General features: G+C 48.8%; 1 protein-coding gene across 1 annotated transcript in view; it reads left to right on the forward strand.

Annotated features, from left to right (window-relative positions):
- SLC38A11 (solute carrier family 38 member 11) overlaps positions 1-12,273 on the forward strand; it is a 230,073-nt gene that overhangs the window by 148,087 nt on the left and 69,713 nt on the right. The gene's annotated exons all lie outside the window — the stretch shown is intronic.

Here is a 12,273-nt window from a genome sequence, read left to right on the forward strand (position 1 = left end):
ACACACACGCACACACACACACACACAGCAACACCCGTTAACTAGCCCCACCTAGCACTCATAAGCCATTCATCGATCAATTTCAATATCCCAGTGCCCACTTACACATTCACCTCCCCGCTCCACCACATATATACACAGACACGCAGTACACAAACACCTACATATACACACACAGTACACACTAGACACACAAAGAACACACACCCACCAACACATACACAGTACACACTATACACATATAAAGTACACACACCCCCGCCACCACATATACACACTCAGTACACACACACATACAGTACACACAAACATACACACCACCACATATACATACACAGTAAAAACTACGCACACACATCAAGTACACACACACCTCCACCACCATCATCATCATCACATATACACAAACACAGTACACATTACATACACACACACAGAAAATACACACAAGCTCCCCCACCACAACATATACACACAGACGCAGTTTGCTTTTAAAATCTGGTATAATCCAATTTATTAGGATATAAAGCATAAAAACTCGGTATTATTTACAGTTTATATAATGCTTATTGGTCCTAATACCAGTATACATAGACAGTACAATACATGACAAAAAACAAGAAACATTTAAACATTTAAAATGCCATTTTAATAATGCGATGACAAGAAGGAATATTTCTGCTGACCTATTTGATTGGAGAAAAATCTGAATATAGGTAGATACGCCTTATGCGCTTTACTCTCCCTTCAGCATTTGTGTACCTCTACAAACAGGTAAAAACAGGGGGAAATGTATTCCTTAGGAAAAAATAGTCCGTAGAGGATGCTGGGGTCCACTTCAGTACCATGGGGTATAGACGGTTCCGCAGGAGCCATGGGCACTTTAAGACTTTTCAAGGGTGTGAACTGGCTCCTCCCTCCATGCCCCTCCTCCAGACCTCAGTTATAGGAACTGTGCCCAGGGAGACGGACATTTCGAGGAAAGGATTTACTTTTATACTAATGGTGAGATTCATACCAGCTCACACTTCAACCATGCCGCACAACATGACATTCAACATGACACACGCCAACAGGCATGAACCATTTACAGCAACATGCTGAAAACAAATGAAACACAACTTGTGTAAATATAAAGAACAAACTGCAGGTAAAGTACGCACTGGGTCGGGTGCCCAGCATCCTCTACGGACTAGGAAAAAATAAGAATTTACTCACCGGTAATTCTATTTCTCGTAGTCCGTAGTGGATGCTGGGGACTCCGTCAGGACCATGGGGAATAGCGGCTCCGCAGAAGACAGGGCACAAAATTTAAAAGTTTGACCACTAGGTGGTGTGTACTGGCTCCTCCCCCTATGACCCTCCTCCAAGCCTCAGTTAGGATACTGTGCCCGGACGAGCGTACACAATAAGGAAGGATTCTGAATCCCGGGTAAGACTCAAACCAGCCACACCAATCACACCGTACAACTTGTGATCTGAACCCAGTTAACAGTATGATAACGTAGGAGCCTCTGAAAAGATGGCTCACAACAATAAACAACCCGATTTTTTTGTAACAATAACTATGTACAAGTATTGCAGACAATCCGCACTTGGGATGGGCGCCCAGCATCCACTACGGACTACGAGAAATAGAATTACCGGTGAGTAAATTCTTATTTTCTCTGACGTCCTAGTGGATGCTGGGGACTCCGTCAGGACCATGGGGATTATACCAAAGCTCCCAAACGGGCGGGAGAGTGCGGATGACTCTGCAGCACCGAATGAGAGAACTCCAGGTCCTCCTTAGCCAGGGTATCAAATTTGTAGAATTTTACAAACGTGTTCTCCCCTGACCACGTAGCTGCTCGGCAGAGTTGTAATGCCGAGACCCCTCGGGCAGCCGCCCAAGATGAGCCCACCTTCCTTGTGGAGTGGGCATTGACAGATTTAGGCTGTGGCAGGCCTGCCACAGAATGTGCCAGTTGAATTGTGCTACAAATTCAACGAGCAATCGTCTGCTTAGAAGCAGGAGCACCCAGCTTGTTGGGTGCATACAGTATAAACAGCGAGTCAGATTTTCTGACTCCAGCCGTCCTTGAAATATATATTTTCAATGCTCTGACAACGTCCAGCAACTTGGAATCCTCCAAATCGCTAGTAGCCGCAGGCACCACAATATGCTGGTTCAGGTGAAACGCTGATACCACCTTAGGCAGAAAATGAGGACGCGTCCTCAATTCTGCCCTGTCCGAATGGAAAATCAGATATGGGCTTTTATACGATAAAGCCGCCAATTCCGACACTCTCCTGGCTGAAGCCAGGGCCAGTAGCATGGTTACTTTCCATGTAAGATATTTCAAATCTACCGATTTGAGTGGCTCAAACCAATGGGATTTGAGAAAATCCAAAACTACATTGAGATCCCACGGTGCCACTGGGGGCACAACCGGGGGCTGTATATGTAGTACTCCTTTTACAAAAGTCTGGACTTCAGGAACTGAAGCCAATTCTTTCTGGAAGAAAATCGACAGGGCCGAAAATTTGAACCTTAATGGACCCTAATTTGAGGCCCCTAGATAATCCTGTTTGCAGGAAATGTAGGAATCGACCCAGTTGAAATTCCTCTGTCGGGGCCTTCCTGGCCTCACACCATGCAACATATTTTCTCCAAATGCGGTGATAATGTTGTGCAGTCACCTCCTTCCTGGCTTTGACCAGGGTAGGGATGACCTCCTCCGGAATGCCTTTTTCCCTTAGGATCCGGCGTTCAACCGCCATGCCGTCAAACGCAGCCGTGGTAAGTCTTGGAATAGATACGTTCCCTGCTGAAGCAGATCCCTTCTTAGAGGTAGAGGCCACGGATCTTCCGTGAGCATCTCCTGAAGTTCCGGGTACCAAGTCCTTCTTGGCCAGTCCGGAGCCCCTAGTATCGTTCTTACTCCCCTTTGCCGTATAAGTCTCAGTACCTTGGGTATGAGAGGCAGAGGAGGAAACACATACACTGACTGGTACACCCATGGTGTTACCAGAGCGTCCACAGCTATTGCCTGAGGGTCTCTTGACCTGGCGCAATACCTGTCCAGTTTTTTGTTGAGGCGGGACGCCATCATGTCCACCATTGGTCTTTCCCAATGGACTACAATCATGTGGAAGACTTCTGGATGAAGTCCCCACTCTCCCGGGTGAAGATCGTGTCTGCTGAGGAAGTCTGCTTCCCAGTTGTCCACTCCCGGGATGAACACTGCTGACAGTGCTATCACATGATTTTCCGCCGAGCGAAGAATCCTTGCAGCCTCTGCCATTGCCCTCCTGCTTCTTGTGCCGCCCTGTCTGTTTACGTGGGCGACTGCCGTGATGTTGTCCGACTGGATCAACACCGGCTGACCCTGAAGCAGAGGGTTTTCCAGGCTTAGAGCATTGTAGATTGCTCTTAGTTCCAGTATATTTATGTGAAGAGACGTTTCCAGGCTTGACCACACGCCCTGGAAGTTTCTTTCTTGTGTGACCGCTCCCCAGCCTCTCAGGCTGGCATCCGTGGTCACTAGGACCCAGTTCTGTATGCCGAATCTGCGGCCCTCTAACAGATGAGCACTCTGCAACCACCATAGCAGAGAGACCCTTTTTTCCAGGACTCTTGTGCATTGATGCACAGACACTGTCCCTGGTTTTAGGAGGTTCCTGACGAGTTCGGATAACTCCCTTGCTTTCTCCTCCGGAAGAAATACCTTTTTCTGAACAGTGTCCAGAATCATCCCTAGGAACAGCAGACGTGTCGTCGGGATCAGTTGGGATTTTGGAAAATTCAGAATCCACCCGTGCTGTTGGAGTACTACTTGAGTTAGTGCTACTCCGACCTCCAGCTGTTCTCTGGATCTTGCCCTTATCAGGAGATCGTCCAAGTAAGGGATAATTAATACGCCTTCTCTTCGAAGAAGGATCATCATTTCGGCCATTACCTTGGTAAAGACCCTGGGTGCCGTGGACAATCCAAACGGCAGCGTCTGAAACTGATAATGACAGTTTTGTACCACAAACCTGAGGTACCCTTGGTGTGAAGGGCAAATTGGGACATGAAGGTAAGCATCCTTGATGTCCAAGGAGACCATAAAATCCCCTTCTTCCAGATTCGCTATCACTGCTCTGAGTGACTCCATCTTGAACTTGAATTTTTGTATGTACAGGTTCAGAGATTTCAGATTTAGAATAGGTCTTACCGAGCCGTCCGGCTTCGGTACCACAAATAGCGTGGAGTAATACCCCTTTCCCTGTTGTAGAAGGGGTACCTTGATTATCACCTGCTGAGAATACAGCTTGTGAATGGCTTCCAATACCGTCGCCCTGTCTGAGGGAGACGTTGGCAAAGCAGATTTTAGGAACCGGCGAGGGGGAGACTTCTCGAATTCCAACCTGTAACCCTGAGATACTACCTGCAGGATCCAGGGGTCCACCTGCGAGTGAGCCCACTGTGCGCTGAAATTCTTGAGGCGACACCCCACCGCCCCTGAGTCCGCTTGTAAGGTCCCAGCGTCATGCTGAGGCCTTTGCAGAAGCCGGGGAGGACTTCTGCTCCTGGGAAGGGGCTGCTTGCTGCAGTCTCTTACCCTTTCCTTTGCCTCGGGGCAAATATGAATGTCCTTTTGCTCGCTTGTTCTTATAGGAACGAAAGGACTGCGGCTGAAAAGACTGCGTCTTTTTCTGCTGGGAGGGGACTTGAGGTAAAAAGGTGGACTTCCCGGCTGTTGCCGTGGCTACCAAATCCGATAGACCGACCCCAAATAATTCCTCCCCTTTATACGGCAATACTTCCATATGCCGTTTGGAATCCGCATCACCTGACCACTGTCGCGTCCATAACCCTCTTCTGGCAGAAATGGACAGCGCACTTACTCTTGATGCCAGAGTGCAAATATCCCTCTGTGCATCTCGCATATATAGAAATGCATCCTTTAAATGCTCTATAGTCAATAATATACTGTCCCTGTCCAGGGTATCAATATTTTCAGTCAGGGAATCCGACCAAGCCACCCCAGCACTGCACATCCAGGCTGAGGCGATTGCTGGTCTCAGTATAACACCAGTATGTGTGTATATACTTTTTAGGATATTTTCCAGCTTTCTATCAGCTGGCTCCTTGAGGGCGGCCGTATCCGGAGACGGTAACGCCACTTGTTTTGATAAGCGTGTGAGTGCCTTATCTACCCTAGGGGGTGTTTCCCAACGCGCCCTAACCTCTGGCGGGAAAGGGTATAATGCCAATAATTTTTTAGAAATTAGCAGTTTTTTATCGGGGGAAACCCACGCTTCATCACACACCTCATTTAATTCATCTGATTCAGGAAAAACTACGGGTTGTTTTTTCACACCCCACATAATACCCTTTTTTGTGGTACTTGTAGTATCAGAAATGTTCAAAACCTCCTTCATTACCGTGATCATGTAACGTGTGGCCCTACTGGAAAATACGTTTGTTTCCTCACCGTCGACACTGGAGTCAGTGTCCGTGTCTGGGTCTGTGTCGACCATCTGAGGTAACGGGCGCTTTAGAGCCCCTGACGGTGTTTGAGACGCCTGGACAGGTATTAACTGTTTTTCCAGCTGTCTCATGTCGTCAACAGTCTTTTGTAAAGTGCTGACGCTATCACGTAATTCCTTCCATACGACCATCCAGTCAGGTGTCGACTCCCTAGGGGGTGACATCACTATTACAGGCAATTGCTCCGCCTCCATACCATTTTCCTCCTCATACATGTCGACACAACGTACCGACACACAGCACACACACAGGGAATGCTCTGATAGAGGACAGGACCCCACTAGCCCTTTGGGGAGACAGAGGGAGAGTTTGCCAGCACACACCAGAGCGCTATATATATACAGGGATAACCTTATATAAGTGTTTTTCCCTTATATAGCTGCTGTATTATTAATCTGCCAAATTTAGTGCCCCCCTCTCTTGTTTTACCCTGTTTCTGTAGTGCAGGACTGCAGGGGAGAGTCAGGGAGCTTCCCTCCAACGGAGCTGTGAGGGAAAATGGCGCTTGTGTGCTGAGGAGATAGGCTCCGCCCCCTTCTCGGCGGCCTTTCTCCCGCTTTTTTAAGGAAAAACTGGCAGGGGTTAAATGCATCCATATAGCCCAGGAGCTATATGTGATGTATTTTTAGCCATCTAAGGTGTTTTTATTGCGTCTCAGGGCGCCCCCCCCCCAGCGCCCTGCACCCTAAGTGACCGGAGTGTGAAGTGTGCTGAGAGCAATGGCGCACAGCTGCGGTGCTGTGCGCTACCTTATTGAAGACAGGACGTCTTCTGCCGCCGATTTCCCGGACCTCTTTAGTCTTCTGGCTCTGTAAGGGGGCCGGCGGCGCGGCTCTGGGACCCATCCATGGCTGGGCCTGTGATCGTCCCTCTGGAGCTAATGTCCAGTAGCCTAAGAAGCCCAATCCACTCTGCACGCAGGTGAGTTCGCTTCTTCTCCCCTTAGTCCCTCGGTGCAGTGAGCCTGTTGCCAGCAGGTCTCACTGAAAATAAAAAACCTAAAACTAAACTTTTCACTAAGCAGCTCAGGAGAGCCACCTAGTGTGCACCCTTCTCGTTCGGGCACAAAAATCTAACTGAGGCTTGGAGGAATCCGCATCGCCTGACCACTGTCGTGTCCATAGACTTCTTCTGGCAGATATGGACATCGCACTTACTCTTGATGCCAGAGTGCAGATATCCCTCTGTGCATCTCGCATATAAAGGAATGCATCCTTTAATTGCTCTATAGTCAATAAAATACTGTCCCTATCCAGGGTATCAATATTTTCAGTCAGGGAATCCGACCAAGCCACCCCAGCACTGCACATCCAGGCTGAGGCGATTGCTGGTCGCAGTATAACACCAGTATGTGTGTATATACTTTTTAGAGTATTTTCCAGCCTCCTATCAGCTGGATCCTTGAGGGCGGCCGTATCAGGAGACGGTAACGCCACTTGTTTGGATAAACGTGTGAGCGCCTTGTCCACCCTAGGGGGTGTTTCCCAGCGCGCCCTAACCTCTGGCGGGAAAGGGTATAACGCCAATAACTTCTTTGAAATTAGCAGTTTTTTATCAGGGGTAACACACGTCATTCAATTCCTCTGATTCAGGAAAAACTACAGGTAGTTTTTTCAGACCACACATAATACCCCTTTTTGTGGTACTTGCAGTATCAGAGATATGCAAAGCCTCCTTCATTGCCGTGATCATATAACGTGTGGCCCTACTGGAAAATACGTTCGTTTCTTCACCGTCGACACTAGATTCGGTGTCCGTGTCTGGGTCTGTGTCGACCGACTGAGGCAAAGGGCGTTTTACAGCCCCTGACGGTGTTTGAGACGCCTGTACAGGTACTAACTGGTTTGCCGGTCGTCTCATGTCGTCAACCGACTTTTGCAGCGTGCTGACATTATCACGTAATTCCATAAACAAAGCCATCCATTCCAGTGTCGACTCCCTAGGGGGTGACATCACCATTACCGGCAATTGCTCCGCCTCCACACCAACATCGTCCTCATACATGTCGACACACACGTACCGACACACAGCAGACACACAGGGAATGCTCTGATAGAAGACAGGACCCCACTAGCCCTTTGGGGAGACAGAGGGAGAGTTTGCCAGCACACACCAAAGCGCTATAATTATATAGGAACAACCTTATATAAGTGTTGTTTCCTTATAGCTGCTTAAATATATATAATATCGCCAAAAAATGCCCCCCCTCTCTGTTTTTTACCCTGTTTCTGTAGTGCAGTGCAGGGGAGAGCCTGGGAGCCTTCCTAGCAGCGGAGCTGTGTAGGAAAATGGCGCTGTGTGCTGAGGAGATAGGCCCCGCCCCTTATTCCGGCGGGCTCTTCTCCCGGTTTTTCTGAGACCTGGCAGGGGTGAAATACATCCATATAGCCTCATGGACTATATGTGATGTATTCTTTTAAGCCAGAAAGGTATTAACATTGCTGCCCAGGGCGCCCCCCCCCAGCGCCCTGCACCCTCAGTGACCGCCGGTGTGAAGTGTGCCTGAGCGCAATGGCGCACAGCTGCAGTGCTGTGCGCTACCTCATGAAGACTGAAAAGCCTTCAGCCGCCGGTTTCTGGACCTCTTCTTACTTCGGCATCTGCAAGGGGGTCGGCGGCGCGGCTCCGGTGACCCATCCAGGCTGTACCTGTGATCGTCCCTCTGGAGCTAGTGTCCAGTAGCCTAAGAAGCAAATCCATCCTGCACGCAGGTGAGTTCACTTCTTCTCCCCTAGGTCCCTCGTTGCAGTGAGCCTGTTGCCAGCAGGACTCACTGAAAATAATAAAACTATCAAAACTTTTACTCTAAGCAGCTCTTTATGAGAGCCACCTAGATTGCACCCTGCTCGGACGGGCACAAAAACCTAACTGAGGCTTGGAGGAGGGTCATAGGGGGAGGAGCCAGTACACACCACCTAGTGGTCAAACTTTTAAATTTTGTGCCCTGTCTCCTGCGGAGCCGCTATTCCCCATGGTCCTGACGGAGTCCCCAGCATCCACTAGGACGTCAGAGAAAATAAGATTTTACTTACCGATAAATCTATTTCTCACAGTCCGTAGTGGATGCTGGGGACTCCGTCAGGACCATGGGGAATAGCGGCTCCGCAGGAGACAGGGCACAAAAGCAAGCTTTTAGGATCACATGGTGTGTACTGGCTCCTCCCCCCATGACCCTCCTCCAAGCCTCAGTTAGGTACTGTGCCCGGACGAGCGTACACAATAAGGAAGGATCTTGAATCCCGGGTAAGACTCATACCAGCCACACCAATCACACCGTACAACTTGTGATCTGAACCCAGTTAACAGTATGATAACAAAGAAGTAGCCTCTAAAAAAAAAGATGGCTCACAACAATAATAACCCGATTTTTGTAACAATAACTATGTACAAGTAATGCAGACAATCCGCACTTGGGATGGGCGCCCAGCATCCACTACGGACTATGAGAAATAGATTTATCGGTAAGTAAAATCTTATTTTCTCTAACGTCCTAGTGGATGCTGGGGACTCCGTCAGGACCATGGGGATTATACCAAAGCTCCCAAACGGGCGGGAGAGTGCGGATGACTCTGCAGCACCGAATGAGAGAAACTCCAGGTCCTCCTCAGCCAGGGTATCAAATTTGTAGAATTTTACAAACGTGTTCCCCCCTGACCACGTAGCTGCTCGGCAAAGTTGTAAAGCCGAGACCCCTCGGGCAGCCGCCCAAGATGAGCCCACCTTCCTTGTGGAATGGGCACTTACAGATTTTGGCTGTGGCAGGCCTGCCACAGAATGTGCAAGCTGAATTGTACTACAAATCCAACGAGCAATAGTCTGCTTAGAAGCAGGAGCACCCAGCTTTTTGGGTGCATACAATATAAACAGCAAGTCAGACTTTCTGACTCCAGCCGTCCTGGAATTATATATATATATATATATATATATATATATATATTTTCAGAGCCCTGACAACGTCTAGCAACTTGGAGTCCTCCAAGTCCCTAGTAGCCGCAGGCACCACAATAGGTTGTTTCAGGTGAAACGCTGACACCACCTTAGGAAGAAACTGGGGACAAGTCCGCAGTTCTGCCCTGTCCGAATGGAAAATTAAATATGGGCTTTTGTAAGACAAAACCGCCAATTCTGACAATCGCCTGGCCGAGGCCAGGGCCAACAGCATGGTCACTTTCCATGTGAGATATTTCAAATCCACAGATTTGAGCGGTTCAAACCAATATGATTTGAGGAATCCCAACACTACGTTGAGATCCCACGGTGCCACTGGAGGCACAAAAGGGGCTGTATATGCAATACTCCCTTGACAAACTTCTGGACTTCAGGAACCGAAGCCAATTCTTTCTGGAAGAAAATCTACAGGGCCGAAACTTGAACCTTAATGGACCCCAATTTGAGGCTCATAGACACTCCTGTTTGCAGGAAGTGCAGAAATCGACCTAGTTGAAATTTCTTCGTGGGGCCTTCCTGGCCTCACCCACGCAACATATTTTCACCACATGTGGTGATAACGTTGTGCGGTCACCTCCTTCCTGGCTTTGACCAGGGTAGGTATGACCTCTTCCGAAATGCCTTTTCCCTTAGGATCCGGCGTTCAACCGCCATGCCGTCAAACGCAGCCGCGGTAAGTCTTGGAACAGACATGGTACTTGCTGAAGCAAGTCCCTTCTTAGCTCCCGAGGCCATTAGTCCTCTGTGAGCATCTCTTGAAGTTCCGGGTACCAAGTCCCTCTTGGCCAATCCGGAGCCACGAGTATAGTTCTTACTCCTCTACGTCTTATAATTCTCAATACCTTGGTTATGAGAAGCAGAGGAGGGAACACATACACCGACTGTTACACCCACGGTGTTACCAGGACGTCCACAGCTATCGCCTGAAGGTCTCGTGACCTGGCGCAATACCTGTCCCGTTTTTTGTTCGGGCGGGACGCCATCATGTCCACCTTTGGTCTTTCCCAACGGTTCACAATCATGCGGAAAACTTCCCGATGAAGTTCCCACTCTCCCGAGTGGAGGTCGTGCCTGCTGAGGAAGTCTGCTTCCCAGTCGTCCACTCCCGGAATGAACACTGCTGACAGTGCTATCACATGATTTTCCGCCTAGCGAAAAATCCTTGCAGTTTTGCCACTGCCCTCCTGCTTCTTGTGCCGCCCTTTCTGTTTACGTGGGCGACTGCCGTGATGTTATCCCACTGGATCAATACCGGCTGACCTTGAAGCAGAGGTCTTGCTAAGCTTAGAGCATTATAAATTTGCTCTTAGCTCCAGTATATTTATGTGGAGAGAATTCTCCAGACTTGATCACACTCCCTGGAAATTTTTTCCCTGTGTGACTGCTCCCCAGCCTCTCAGGCTGGCCTCCGTGGTCACCAGCATCCAATCCTGAATGCCGAATCTGCGGCCCTCTAGAAGATGAGCACTCTGTAATCACCACAGGAGAGACACCCTTGTCCTTGGATATAGGGTTATCCGCTGATGCATCTGAAGATGCGATCCGGACCATTTGTCCAGCAGATCCCACTGAAGAGTTCTTGCGTGAAATCTGCCGAATGGAATCGCTTCGTAATAAACCACCATTTTTACCAGGACTCTTGTGCAATGATGCACTGACACTTTTCCTGGTTTTAGGAGGATCCCGATTAGCTCGGATAACTCCCTGGATTTCTCCTCTGGGAGAAACACCTTTTTCTGGACTGTGTCCAGAATCATCCCTAGGACCAGCAGACGTGTCGTCGGAACAACTGCGGTTTTGGAATATTTAGAATCCACCCGTGTTGTCGTAGAACTACTTGAGATAGTGCTACTGCGACCTCCAACTGTTCTCTGGACCTTGTTCTTATCAGGAAGTCGTCCATTTTCTTTGAAGACGAATCCTCATTTCGGTCATTACCTTGGTAAGGACCCGGGGTGCCTTGGACAATCCAACGGCATCGTCTGAAACTGATAGTGACAGTTCTGTACCACGAACCTGAGGTACCCTCGGTGAGAAAGGCAAATTTTTGGGACATGGAGGTAAGCATCCCTGATGTCCCGGGACACCATATAGTCCCCTTCTTCCCGGTTCGCTATCACTGCTCTGAGTGACTCCATCTGGATTTGAACTTTTGTAAGTGTTCAAATATTTCAGATTTAGAATAGGTCTCACCTAGCCTTCTGGCTTCAGTACCACCATATAGTGTGGAATAATACCCCTTTCCTTGTTGTAGGAGGGGTACTTTGATTATCACCTGCTGGGAATACAGCTTGTGAATTGTTTTCAATACTGCCTCCCTGTCGGAGGGAGACATTGGTACAGCAGACTACAGGAACCTGCGAGGGGGAAACGTCTCGACATTCCAATCTGTACCCCTTGGATACTACTTGTAGGATCCAGGGGTCCTGTACGGTCCCAGCGTCATGCTGAGAACTTGGTAGAAGCATTGGAGGGCTTCTGTTCCTGGGAATGGGCTGCCTGCTGCAGTCTTCTTCCCTTTCCTCTATCCCTGGGCAGATATGACTCTTATAGGGACGAAAGGACTGAGGCTGAAAAGACGGTGTCTTTTTCTGCAGAGATGTGACTTAGGGTAAAAAACGGTGGATTTTCCAGCAGTTGCCGTGACCACCAGGTCCCATGGACCGACCCCAAATAACTCCTCCCCTTTATACGGCAATACATCTTTGTGCCGTTTGGAATCTGCATCACCTGACCACTGTCGTGTCCATAAACATCTTCTTGCAGATATGGACATCGCATTTACTCTTGATGCCAGAGTGCAAATA

This window comes from Pseudophryne corroboree, chromosome 7 (genome assembly GCF_028390025.1).
Source record: "Pseudophryne corroboree isolate aPseCor3 chromosome 7, aPseCor3.hap2, whole genome shotgun sequence".
Taxonomy (NCBI): Eukaryota; Metazoa; Chordata; class Amphibia; order Anura; family Myobatrachidae; genus Pseudophryne; species Pseudophryne corroboree.